Below are 14,327 nucleotides of genomic sequence, written 5' to 3'. Positions count from 1 at the left end.
TTCATTTTCTTGCAGGCATACTCACCAACTCCATAATAAATTCAATGAAAGACTGCACGAACTTAGGCATTCAACCAGTGTGCAAGACAATAAACTATGTAAATATAAAAATAAAGACAAATAATACTAAATAAATAAATAAATAATATCAAGAACATGAGAGGAAAAGTCCCTGAAAGTGAGTCCATAGGTTGTGGGAACATCTCAATGATGGGGCAAGTAAAGTTGAGTGAAGTTATCCTCTTTGGCTCAAGAGCCTGATGGTTGAGGGGTAATAACTGATCCTGAGCCCAGTGGTATGAGTCCTGATGCTTCTGTGGCTTCTTCCTGAGCATAAAAAAGAGAGACTATGTCCTAGGTGATGCTACTTTCCTGCAGCAACCCTTCATATAGATGTGCTCAATGGTGGGTAGGGCTTTACCTGTGAGGGACTGGGCTGTATCCATTATCTTTTGCAGGATTTTCCATTCAAGGGCATTGGTGCTTTCATACCAGGCTGTGATGCAGCCTGTCAATACTCTCTCCACTACGCATCTATAGAAGTTTGTAAAAATATGAAATGTCATTCCAAATCTACACAAACTCCTAAGGAATTAGAGATGCTCTGGCATTTATGTGCCAAGCCCAGGACAGGTCTTCTGAAATAATAACACTGAGGAATTTAAACAATGACCCTCTCCACTTCTGATCCTCCAATGAGACTGGCTCATGGACCTCTGATTTCCTCCTCCTGGAGTCAATAAACAGCTCCTTGGTCTTGCTGACATTGAGTAAACAGGCTGCTGTTATGGCATCACTCAGCCAGATTTTCAATCTCCCTCCTATATGCTTATTCCTCACCACCTTTTATTTGGCCTACCACAGTAGTGTCATCAGCAAACTTGAATATGGCAGCAGAGTGGTTTGAATATGGCATTTGAGGAAGTAACTTGGAAACTTAAGAGATGCTGCACAGTAAATGTTATCAAACAAGACTTTTAATAGCCCTCACGAGGAAATCTGCAGATGCTGGAACTTCAATCAACACACACAAAATGCTGGTGGAACACAGCAAACCAGGTAGCATCTATATATAGGGAGAAGCACTGTCGACGTTTCGGGCTGAGACTCTTCGTCAGGACTAACTGAAAGGAAAGGTAGTAAGAGATTTGAAAGTAGGAGGTAGAGGGGGAAATACGAAATGAAAGGAGAAGACCGGGGGAGTGGGGTGAAGCTAAGAGCTGGAAAGGTGATTGGCAAAAGGGATTACAGAGCTGGACAAGGGAAAGGATCATGGGACGGGAGGCCTAGGGAGAAAGAAAGGGGGAGGGGTGCACCAGAGGGAGATGGAGAACAGGCAGAGTGATGGGCAGAGAGAGAGAAAAAAGAGAGGAGGGGGGAAAAAAACTAAATATATCAGGGATGGGGTAAGAAGGGGAGGATGGGCATTAACAGAAGTTAGAGGTTAATGTTCATGCCATCAGGTTGGAGGCTACCCAGCTGGTATATAAGGTGTTGTTCCTCCAACCTGAGTGTGGCTTCATCTTGACAATAGAGGAGGCCATGGATAGACATATCAGAATGGGAATGGGACATGGAATTAAAATGTGTGGCCAATGGAAGATCCTGCTTTCTCTGGTGGACAGAGCGTAGGTGTTCTCCCAGTTCTCCCAGTTCTCCCAGTTCTCCCAGTCTGCATCAGGTCTCACCAATATATAAAAGGCCACACCAGGAGCACCAGACGCAGTATACAGTATTACCTGCAAGGCTGGGCCAGAAGGTTAAGGCACATGGGATCAAGATGCATCACAAACTGGATCATAAATTGGTTTTGTGATAGGAGACAGATAATAGTTTGAATTGATGTTAGGACTACTGTCCTCCACCACAACACCCTCCCCCCACATCAGGAGAGTCTTAAAGAACTCCACTTCTTTCTGGCAAAAGATCCAACTAGTTCCCCTCCACCACCACTCTCCTCCATCTGGGAGAACTGGATCTCACCCTCAATAATTTCTTTGATCTTCCCACTTCCTTCAAACCAAAGGTGTAGCCATGAGCACTTGCATGACCCCTGCTATGCTTGCCTTTTTGTCAACTATGTGTAATAGTTGATGTCTCAAGCCTTCACTGGCATTTCTCCCCAATTCTTCTGATGCTACATCAATGATTGCATTGGTGCTTCCTGCATCCATGCTGAGCTCATTGATTTCATTAACTTTGCCTCCAACTTCCACCCTGCCCTCAGATTTATTTGCTGCATTTCTGACACCTCTCTCCCTTTTTCGATCCCTCTGACTCTATCTCTGGAGACAGTCTATCTGCTGATATTTTTTATAAACCCACTGACTCTCACAACTTCTTTCTACCCTATCACTTATAAAAACACCATCCCCTTCTCTCACTTCCTCCATCTCAACCAGAGCTGATCTCAGGATAAGGCTTTTTCAATCCAGAACTACTGAGATGTCCTCATTCTTCCCTTCTTCCATCATCAATGCTGCCCTCATCCAAATCTCTTCCATTTTGCACACATCTGCCCTTGCCCATCCTCTTCACCAGGGATAGGACTCCTCAACCTCACCCACCACCCCAGTAGCCTCCATGACCAGCACGTAATCCTTTGTAATTTTTGCCATCTCCAATGGGATCCCACCACCAAGCATGTCTTTCCCTCCTCCCCACTTTCTCCTTATGTGACTCCCTAGTCCACTCATTCCTCCCCACTGATCTCCATCCTGGAACTTATCTTTGCAAATGAAACAAGTGCCACACCTGCCCTTACACATCCTCCCTCACTACCATTCAGGACACCAAATAGTCCTTCCAGATGAGGTGACATTTCACCTGTGAATCTGTTGGGGTCATCTACTGTATCTGGTGTTTCAGGCATGGTCTCTTGTATATCGGTGAGACCCGTTGTAGATTGCCAAGCACCTTCACTCTGTCTGCCGTAAAAAGCAGGATCTCCTGATGGCCACCTATTTCAATTCTACTTTTCATTCCCAATCTGACATGCCAGTTCATGGACTCCTCTACTGCCGCAATGAGGCCACACTTAGGTTGGAGAAGCAACACCTTATACAGTATTCTGTCTGGGTAGCCTCCAACCTGATGACATGAACATCAATTTCTCAAATTTCCAGCGATTGCTAGCCTCCTCTCCTTCACCATTCCCCATTCCTGTTTTCCTCTCTCACCCTATCTCCTTACCTGCCCATCACCTCCTTCTGGTTCTCCTCCTCCTTCCCTTTCTTCCATGGCCTTCTGTCATCTAATATCAGACTTGCCCCTTTTTCAGCTCTTTATCTCTTTCACCAATTGACTTCCCAGGTTTTTGCTTCACCTCTCCCCCTTCTAATTCCACCTATCACTTACTACCTTGCATTTCTTCCTCCCCTCACCCCATATTCTTACTCTGACTTTTCACAGTAAAAAGACTTTTACGCTTTTCCACAGATGCTGCCTGGCCTGCTGAGTTCCTCCAGCATTTTGTGTGTGCTGCTTGTTAGAGGCTGCAGGTAGATGCATTTCTCACAGTTGTAGATGTCAGGGATATGGAGATACAGTATCCCTGATTTCCTACATCCTGCAAGAGGAACATTTCACTATTTTGCCTTTCATCCCTATTGTCCTAGCTAAGCAGATATAAAGAAGAGGAGCAAAAAACTTCAGCTTTTCTTTCCTTTGCTTTCTCTGAGTGAAGCCTCAAAGAGCTAAAGCCTTAAGATCACCATTCTGACTCTGTCTACTGACAAAGGTTGGGGGTGTTGTGGATAGTGTGGAGGGGTGTCAGAGGTTACAACAGGACATTGATAGAATACAGAACTGGGCTGAGAAGTGGTAGATGGAGTTTAACCCAGATAAGTGTGAGGTGGTTCATTTTGGTAAGTCAAGTATGATGGCAGAATATAGCATTAACGGCAAAACTCTTGGCAGTGTGGAAGATCAGAGGGATCTTGGGGTCCGAGTCCACAGAACACACAAAGCTGCTGCACAGGTTGACTCTGTGGTTAAGGCGGCATACGGTGCATTGGCCTTCATCAATCGTGGGATTGAGTCTAAGAGCCGAGAAGTAATGGTGCAGCTATATAGGACCCTGGTCAGACACCACTTGGAGTACTGTGCTCAGTTCTGGTCACCTCACTACAGGAAGGACATGGAAACCATAGAAAGGGTGCAGAGGAGATTTACAAGGATGTTGCCTGGATTGGGGAGCATGCATTATGAGAATAGGTTGAGTGAACTCGGCCTTTTCTCCTTGGAGCAATGGAGGATGAGAGGTGACCTGATAGAGGTGTACAGGATAATGAGAGGCATTGATCATGTGGATAGTCAGAGGCTTTTCCCCGGTGCTGAAATTGCTAGCATGAGGGGTCATAGCTTTAAGGTGCTTGGAAGTAGGTACAGAGGCGATGTCAGGGGTAAGTTTTTTTACGCAGAGAGAGGTGAGTGTGTGGAATAGGCTGCCAGCGGTGGTGGTGGAGGCAGAAACGATAGGGTCTTTTAAGAGACTCCTGGATGGTTACATGGAGCTTAGAAAAAGAGGGCTATGGGTAAAGCCTAGGAAGTTCTACGGTAAGGACATGCTCGGCACAGCTTTGTGGGCCAAGGGGCCTATATTGTGCTGTAGGTTTTCTATGTTTCTACTCAGATGATGGCCATTGGGTTTGCCCCTGCCTTCCTTTAATTTGCTGTTACTAATCAATCCCAAATGCCGATTGGTCACTGGTCAAAGCTCTATTGCACTGCCGTGAGCTGCTCCTCGGACAATGAACCTTATTGAAGTCCTCTCCTCTCCAAATTTCGGATGTCCAGGTTGGCCACTAGTCAAAGCTACTGGACTTACCTCTCAGTGATGACCATGTCAATGACAGCAACATGACACTGGCAACCGAGTACATTGCCTTAGACAAGACACCTGCCAAATCTAATGCCACTCCCCTTCCCACTACATATTGACTGCTGTCTATGTATGCATATTGATCTGTTGTCTCCACATGTTCATTGATCTCTTTCCCTCTCTGCAATGTGAATACACCAGTTAAAGCCATCTCCTGCATGTGTGCTTTTATTTAATATGTAGTTACACAGACACAATGCAGGCTGACATTTGAGTACAAAAGTGATGATCTTAAGTTTTTCATTTCCTCCAACCCTGAGACAATTTTAGATCTAGATTCTTAGTTGTCCTCACAGTTCCAGTCCAAGAAACACATTTATCTCCTTCATATTTTGCAAGGGACATGTAAGAAATGGCAAGAAAAAATGCACAGATATAACAGTTACTAAAAATTTTATTGGTGGCTTATTATACAAATACCCCAAGTGAACATGCTGTACCTATCTGCACGCAATGCAACAAGGACTGCTCACTTGGAATAACTTTACAATTGACTTAAATTGTGGTGCTCCTGTCAAGATTGTAATGTCATTATGGGTGCAGTAAGAATTAAGCTGAGTGATGACACCTGACAGCTTTTCAAACATTGTAGAATGTAGAAAGGCACCAACCCTATGAATTAATATATCCTCTTCAATATAATTTAGGAATTAACCTTCTTATATTGCATAAACAACTGAAAGATTACATGTGCACAAACTGCATTACATTCCAGCAGTTGCTACATTCTCTCATGACTCATGTGGTCCTTTTCGTGGATGCAGACTTCTAAAAAGCATGAGTACATTTCAGATTAGCATCATGCACTGCATCCCACATCAATAGCAGTTCGAAAGGCCGAAAACGGTGCACTAGCAGCAACTCACGGTAATAGCAAGGATTGAAAGAGTCATCTTGGATTGAAGGAACCCTGACTCCAGTTGTCCTGAATCCGCTATGGGAGTGTGGGGCTAGTCCAGCCTTGGCCAGACACATCCCCAAAAATACATCATCAATGGGGTATAGTTCAAGGTCTTGGGCTATGTGGTAAATGATATGAGCTGTATACAAAGACATAAGTATGCCCCCTCCACCAATGTATGGTGGGTAGGAGTTGATGGTGGTCACTAGCTCTGGCACATAATACTTGCTCCACTTCTGGCGAATGGGCCGAACCCCATAAATGAGATGGCCCACAAACAGGTGTTGGTGAACCTTCACACCTAGCAAGTAATCAACCATGTTATCAGTGTTGGCGAAGACATCATCATCTCCATTGAAGATGAATTTAGCATTGGGACAAAATTCACTGACCCACTGCAGCAACTTGTATTGTTTGAGGGTGAGGTTGAAAAAGGTATCTAAGAAATCCCATTGTAGGACATCTCTGTGTTCTCTGTTTTCCATTGCTAACAGCTGATTCAATTTCTTCCTTTCTTTTTGGTCAGGGGAGACACCAGAGATAAAGACTCTCTTAATTAGGACCCCATTGAATTTGTGTTCTTTGCCCCAGGTCTTCCTTACCATTTCCCGCCGATCCTGGTTGAAAGGGTCAGATTTGATCACCAGGAGCAGGAAGACATTCTGAGATCCTTCTCGACCACCACATTTGTCTGGGACATTTTGAATCATGTCAAATTCTCGACAGTGTTTATACATCAAGAAGTTTTTTATGTGCTCTTTCTGTTGATCAAATGAGGACAGGTGCAATAATGTCTTGTTCGCGTGGCACTTTGGCTTGAGCGCTGATTTAGTTGCATCAGCAGTAACAACCTTGGGCAAATCCTTGTGTTGAACATTTTCTGCAACATCATCAGTCTCTCGATGTTGGTCATTATCCCAGAACATGAAGAACAATCCCAGAGTAATCAAAACACCCAGCACTACTTTCTCATAGAATCGCTGATATCTTCTCATCTTTCACCTGAAGTAGAGAAAAAATATGGATTAATTCAAAGAAAACTTCACATTTACATGATGCTTGAGAAGAATGAGAAGTTTAAACTGTAATGAGGTTCACTAATGCTTTGTAATATTAACCCCAAAATGGTGGTGAGGTAAGGGATAGGCAGGGCTCTACACACTGTTGAAAATTTAATTGACCTGAAGCATTCCATCCCAGCAGAAAAACAAATCTACCTATAGGATACCATCTCTGTCATTAAACAGAAAAATCGCATAGTTTCTTTCTGGGCATTAAAGATATATGATTCCAAAGGCTTTATTCCACCTCTCTTCACAGCTCTCATCACTCCTCTCATGGCTTAAACTGAGCTGAGCCAGACATAGAGCAATACAGCACAATGCAGGCATTTTGGCCCATGATGTTGCACCAACCTTTTAATCTGCTCCTAGATCAATTTATCCCTACTCTCTCAAATAGCTCTCCATTTTTCTTTCATCCATGTGTCTATCTAAAAGTCTCTTAAATCTCACTAATGCAACTATCCTTATTCACTACCCAGGCTCACTAATGTATCTACCCGTATCACTACCCAGGCTGTGCATTCTATACACCCACCACATTCTTTAAAAAAAATACTACTTCTGACAATCCCCTATACTTTTCTCCAATCACCTTAACATTATGCCCCATCATATTAGCCATTTCTGCCCTGGGAAAATGTTGCTGGCTGTCCACTCTATCTATGCCTCTTATCAGCTTATACACCTTTATCAAATCACCTCTCCTCCCCCTTTGCTCTAAAGAGAAAGGCCCCAGCTCGCTCAACATTCAGTTTGAGTTCACAGGTTACTGATACTATGGAAGATGATCTATTATAGACCATTGATTAGTCTTGGCAGTGCAGGGAAAGTAATTTGTTAGTACAGCTGTTGAAAACATCTGATTTTCATGGCATTTCAACCTGGTCTACGTATGCCTACAATAGGTGAAACAAAGAGAAGTATACTCAAGGCCCTTGGCTTCCTGCCTCTATTTTAACCAGAGAATTATATTCAAAGTCAAATTAGCAGTGGCCCACCCACCTTGACATCCATTGTTCAAGCCATTTTATGGAAGGCTGCAACTAAGGCATAACCACTCCCAATGGCAAGGCTAATTCCACCCAGATATTCAGCAGTAAGCAATTGTGACAAGACTGCGAAGCCATCGAAGGCCCATATATATTAAAGGAAAACAACACCAGCATCACCTACGGCAGGGATTTACGCTTCATGAAGAGCAATGAACCTTGGACTCCAGAAGCCCAGAGAAAGCACAAATAACTGAAAGCAGAACGGGGCAGATTGTTACCATGATCCATAATGTGTATGAATAAAACTTTGGATGCCAGGAGCACTGAAAAGACACCAGTGACTGATAGCAGAGCAATGTGTACAAGTAAAACTATTTGCACTGGGATGCAACTTGTGTCATTTTAGAATTATGGAATCCTAGAGTAATACAGTCTAAACAGGCCCTTCAGCTCAGCTGGTCCATACCAACCACAACATCCTCCCTGCTAGTCCCAGTTGTCTTGTTTGGCCGATAACTCTCCAAGCCTCTCCCTTCTATGTACCTGTCCAAATGCCTGTTAAATGTTGCAGTTGTACCCGCTTCAACCACTTCCTCTGGTAGCTTCTTCCGGGTACTCACTATCCTCTGTGTACAGAAGTTAACCCCAAGGTCTCTTTTCAATTTTTCCCCTCTTCTCTTCTATCTGTGACCTCTCATTTTGGACTCTCCAACTCTCCAATAATGACAATCCACCTTATCAACACCCCTTATGATTTTAAACTTCTGAAGTCACCTCTCATTCTCTAAGGAATAAAGGTCCAGCATGGCCAACCTCTCTGTAACCCAAGCCCTCTAATCCAGAAAGCATCCTCGTATATCTCTTCTGCACCCTCTCCAGCTTGGCAGTGTCTTTCCTATAACAGGGTAACCAAAACTGGTCTCAAAAACAACTTATGTAACTGCAAATAATGTCCTGCCCCTAAACTCTACACCATAACTGATGAAGGCTAGCATGCTAAACACTTTTATTCACCATCCTGCCTTTCAGTGAACTATGCACTTGTCAGTGCCTTGCCATTCGTTGTACAAGTTCTACTCCATTTGAATATCTATCAACTCACATTTATCAAAGTTGAAAACTATTTGCCATTCCTCAGCCCATCTCCCTAAATGATCAAGATCTTTTTGTAATTCATTGTAACCGGCTTCAATATCAGCAAACTTGCTAATTGTACCACTTACAATCACATCTAAAACATTTACATGAATAATGAATAACAGAGGTTCCAACACTGATCCTGCAGTACCCACTGGCCAGTCATTTGCTTCAAAAGTATAAAGTACCTGGGTAAAACATTCTTAAATGAATATTGGTCAAAGGGCTCAGGAAATATTGGAGCAAATCCTCACCGAGTACAAGATGGTGCTTCCGAATGCATATGACAGCTCACTGGTAGTTAAAAAGGCAGGATCTTTGACTATAAACATCACAAAAAACACCTTTTCTAAGGAAAATTCTGTAATTTAACATAATAATTTAATTCCCTCAAACAATGAGAGGGGCAAGTGATGGCGAGGCGAGTTCAGGAGATGAGCCAAGATATGCAGGTGGAGTGAGCTAGTTGGAGAGAAGAAGTCAGGGCAGGGGAGATTTGATGCCCATACAACTGGCTTGGGTGTAAGGTTGGATCACTCTGGGTGCCAAGAGTGGCAGAGGAGACTTGATGCCTATACAACTGGCTCGGGTGCAAGGTTGGATCACTCTGAGTGCCAAGAGGAAAAGTTGGGGCAGAGGAGACTTGATGCCCATACAACTTGCCTGGGTGCGAGGTTGGATCACACTGGGCGCGGAGCTGATTTGAAGAGCTTGAGAGAGGTTTCAGGCTGTGCAGCAAAATCTAGGCCTGGAGCAAGTCACTAGGTGGCATGGTTGAAGCCCCGAGCTCTTGCAGCAGCAGGTCCTAGTTCAAGGTACGATCCACTGTTCTGACAATTTAAACACTGGCCTAGATCAGAGGTGAGAGAAGATTTTGCTCACCCTCTGCAATCTTCATTCCTCTCTCCAGGAGGCCAGAGCCTTTCACTGTTCTGTTGTTTGATCAACTTAAACGCCAGTCCAAAAAGACTTAAAAGGCAAGGTGTCAGGATCCGAGGTGAGAGACAATTTAGCTCGCTACGGGATCTCCACAACATTCTCCATGGCACTGAGGCTATGAAGACTACCCTGGCTGTTGTGCTCAGTGCCCGTTAATATATTGAACCAATAAGCAAGGCTTTGGACCTACTCCGGGCTGTTCCGGTGTTCAGATCTGAGGACTCAGTCTGGTTCAGAAGGCTGCTATTCGCTTCAATTGTCTGCATGATTTGTGTTTTTCCCCCCCTTTCTCTTGTGCATTGGATATTGGTCTTTTTATTTTTCTCCTTTAATTGGATTAGAAACATAGAAAACCTACAGCACAATATAGGACCTTCGGCCCACATGCTGTGCTGAACATGTACTTACTTTAGAAATTACCTAGGGCTACCCATAGCCCTCTATATTTCTGAACTCCATGTACCTGTCCTGTACCTGGACTAGTAATCTGAAGGTCACTGGTTCGAGCCTCAGTTAAGGCAGCGTGTTTGTGTCCCTGAGCAAGGCACTTAACAACACATTGCTCTGCGATGACACCGGTGCAAAGCTGCTTGGGTCCTAGTGCCCTTCCCTTGGACAACATCGGTGGCGTGGAGAGGGGAAGGCTTGCAGCTTGGGCAACTGCTGGTCTCCCATACAACCCTGCCCAGGCCTGCGCCCTGGAAACCTGCCAAGGTGCAAATCCATGGTCTCACAAGACTAACAGGTGCCTATCTATGTACCTGTCCAGGAGTCCCTATCATATCCGACTCCATCACTGTTGCCAGCAACTCATTACATGCACTCACCACTCTGAGTAAAAAACTTACCCCTGACATTTACTCTGTACCTACTTCCAAGCACTTTAAAACTATGCCCCCTCATGTTATCCATTTTAGCCCTGGGAAAAACTCACTGACTATCCACATGATCAATATCTCTCATCATTTCATACACCTCTATCAGGTCACCTCTCATTCCCCATCACTCCGAGGAGAAAAGGCCGAGCTCGCTCAACCTATTCTCATAAGGTATGCTCCCCAATACAGGCAGCATCCTTGCAAATCTCCTCTGCACCCTTTCTATAGTTTTCACATCCTTCCAGCAGTGAGGTGACCAGAACTGAGCACGGTACTCCAAGTGGGGCCTGCCCAGGGTCCTATGTAGCTGTAAAATTACCTCTCGGTTCTTAAACTCAATCCCATGATTGATGAAGGCCAATGCACCATATGCCTTCTTAATCAGAAAGTCAACTTGCACAGCAGCTTTGAGTGTCCCATGGACTCAGACCTCAAGATTCCTCTGAACCTCCACACTGCCAAGAGTCTTACCATGAATACTATATTCAGCCATCATATTTGCTCTACCAAAATGAACCACTTCACACTTATCTGGGTTGAACTCCATCTGCCACTTCTCAGCCAAATTCTGCATCATATCAATGTCCCACTGTCATCTCTGACAGCCCTCTACACTATCCACAACACCCCCAGCCTTTGTGTCATCAGCAGATTTACTAACCCATCCCTCCACTTCCTCATCCAAGTCATTTATAAAAATCATGAACGGAAGGGGTCCCAGAACAGATCCCTGAGGCACACTACTGGCCACTGACCTCCATGCAGAATATGACCTGTCTACAACGACTCTTTGCCTTCTGTGAGCAAGCCAATTCTGGATCCACAAAGCAAGGTCCTCTTGTATCTCATGCCTCCTTACTTTCTCAATAAGCATTGCATGGGGTACCTTATCAAATGCCTTGCTGAAATCCATATACACTACATCTACTGCTCTACCTTCATCAATGTGTTTAGTCACATCTCAAAAAATTCAATCAGGCTCGCAAGGCACAACCTACCTTTGACAAAGCCATCACGAGGAAATCTGAAGATGCTGGAAATTCAAACAACACACACAAAATGCTGGTGGAACACAGCAGCATTTTGTGTGTTTGACAAAGCCATGCTGCCTCTCCAAATGTTCATAAATCCTGCCTCTCAGGATCTTTTCCATCAACTTACCAACCACTGAAGTAAGACTCACTGGTCTATAATTTCCTGGGCTATCTCTACTCCCTTTCTTGAAAAAGGGAATAACATCTGCAACCCTCCAATCCTCTGGAACCTCTCCCGTCCCCATTGATGATGCAAAGATCATTGCCAGAGGCTCAGCAATCTCCTCCCTTGCCTCCCATAGTACCCTGGGGTACATCTCATCCGGTCCCGGAGACTTATCCAACTTGCTGCTTTCCCAAAGCTCCAGCACATCCTCTTTCTTAATATCTATATGCTCGATCTTTTCAATCCGCTATAAGTCATCCCTACAATTGCCAAGATCCTTTTCTGTAGTAAATACTGAAGCAAAGTATTCATTAAGTATCTCTGCTATCTCTTCCAGTTCCATACACACTTTTCCACTGTCACACTTGATTAGTCCTATTCTCTAATGTCTTATCCTCTTGCACTTCACACACTTGTAGAATGCCTTGGGGTTTTCCTTAATCCTGTTCACCAAAGCCTTCTCATTGCCCCTTCTGGCCCTCCTAATTTCATTCTTAAACTCCTTCCTGCTAGCCTTATAATCTTCTAGATCACTATCATTACCTAGTTTTTTGAAACTTTCTTAAGCTTTTCTTTTCTTCTTGACTAGATTTTCAATAGCCTTTGTACACCACAGTTCCTCTACTTCACCATTCTTTCCTTGTCTCATTGAAACGTACCTATGCAGAACGCCATGCAAATATCCCCTGAATATTTGCCACATTTCTGCCATACATTTCCCTGAGAACATCTATTCCCAATTTATGCTTCCAAGTTCCTGATTGATAGCTTCCCTTTACTCCAATTAAACACTCTCCTAACTTGTCTGTTCCTTTCCCTCTCCAATGCTATGGTAAAAGAAATAGAATTGTGATCACTATCTCCAAAATGCTCTCCCACTGAGAGACCTGACACCTGACCAAGTTCATTTCCCAATACCAGATCAAGTACAGCCTCTCCTCTTGTCGGCATATCTACGTATTGTGTCAGGAAACCTTCCCGAACACACTTAACAAACTCCACCCCATCTAAACCCCTCACTCTAGGGAGATGCAAATCAGTATTTGGGAAATTAAAATCTTCCTCCACAACAACCCTGTTATTTTTACACCTTTCCAGAATCTGTCTCCCTATCTGCTCCTCAATGTCCTTGTTAATATTGGGTGGTCTACAAAAGCACCCAGTAGAGTTATTGACACCTTCCTGTTTCTAACTTCCACCCACAGAGACTCAGTAGACAATCCCTCCATGAAGTCCTTTTCTGCAGCCGTGACACTATATCTGATCAGCAGTGCCATGCCCCCACCTCTTTTGCCTCCGTTCCTGTCCTTTCTGAAACATCTAAAGCCTGGCACTCGAAGTAACCATTCCTGCCCCTGAACCATTCAAGTCCCTGTCATGGCCACAACATCACAGCTCCAAGAACTGATCTACGTTCTGTACCCATCCGTTTTGTTCATGATGCTTCTTGCATTAAAATAGACATATCTCAAACCATCGGTCTGAGCGTATCCCTTCTCTATCACCTGCCTATCCTCCCTCTCGCACTGTCTCCAAGTTTTCTCTATTTGTGAGCCAACAGCACCTTCCTCTGTCTCTTCAGTTCAGTTCCCACCCCCCAGCAATTCTAGTTTAAACTCTCCTCAGTAGTCTTAACAAACCTCCCTGCCAGGATATTGGTCCCCCTTGGATTCAAGTGCAACCCGTCCTTTTTGTACAGGTCACAGCTGCCCCAAAAGAGGTCCCAATGATCCAGAAATCTGAATCCCTGCCTCCTGCTCCAATCCATCAGATATGCATTCATTCTCCACCTCCACCTGAGATTACTACCTTTGAGATCCTGCTTCTCAGCTTCCTTCCTAACTCCCTGTAAGTCTGTCTTCAGGAGCTCCTCCCTTTTCCTACCTATGTTGTTGGTACCAATATGTACCACAACCTCTGGCTGTTCATCTTCCCACTTCAGGATATCATGGACATGATCAGAAACATCCCGTACCCTGGCACCTGGGAGGAAAACTACCATCCGAGTTTCTTTCCTGCATCCACAGAATCGTCTGTCTGACCCTGTAACTATGGAGTCCCCTATCACTGCTGCCTTCTTCCTTTCTCTACCCTTCTGAGCCACAGGGTCAGCCTCTGTGCCAGAGGCACGACTGCTGTTGCTTCTCCTAGATAGACTGTCCATCCCCCCCAACAGTACTGAAACAGGAGTACTTATTGTTAAGGTGGACAACCACGGGGGTACTCTCTCGTATCTGATCCTTACCCTTCCCTCTCCTGACTGTTACCCACTTATCTGTCTCCTGAGGCCCCAGTGTGACTACTTGAATATAGCTCCTCTCTATCACCTCCTCA

General features: G+C 44.4%; 1 pseudogene; it reads right to left on the bottom strand.

Moving 5' to 3' along the window:
• Positions 1 to 5,258: 5,258 nt before the first annotated feature.
• Positions 5,259 to 14,327, bottom strand: part of LOC140739677 (N-acetyllactosaminide beta-1,3-N-acetylglucosaminyltransferase 3 pseudogene) — a 79,109-nt pseudogene continuing 70,040 nt past the window's right edge.

Source organism: Hemitrygon akajei, chromosome 16 (genome assembly GCF_048418815.1).
Source record: "Hemitrygon akajei chromosome 16, sHemAka1.3, whole genome shotgun sequence".
Lineage (NCBI taxonomy): Eukaryota > Metazoa > Chordata > Chondrichthyes > Myliobatiformes > Dasyatidae > Hemitrygon > Hemitrygon akajei.
Note: the sequence above shows the minus strand (reverse complement) of the source record. Positions and strands in the feature narration are given on the sequence as shown.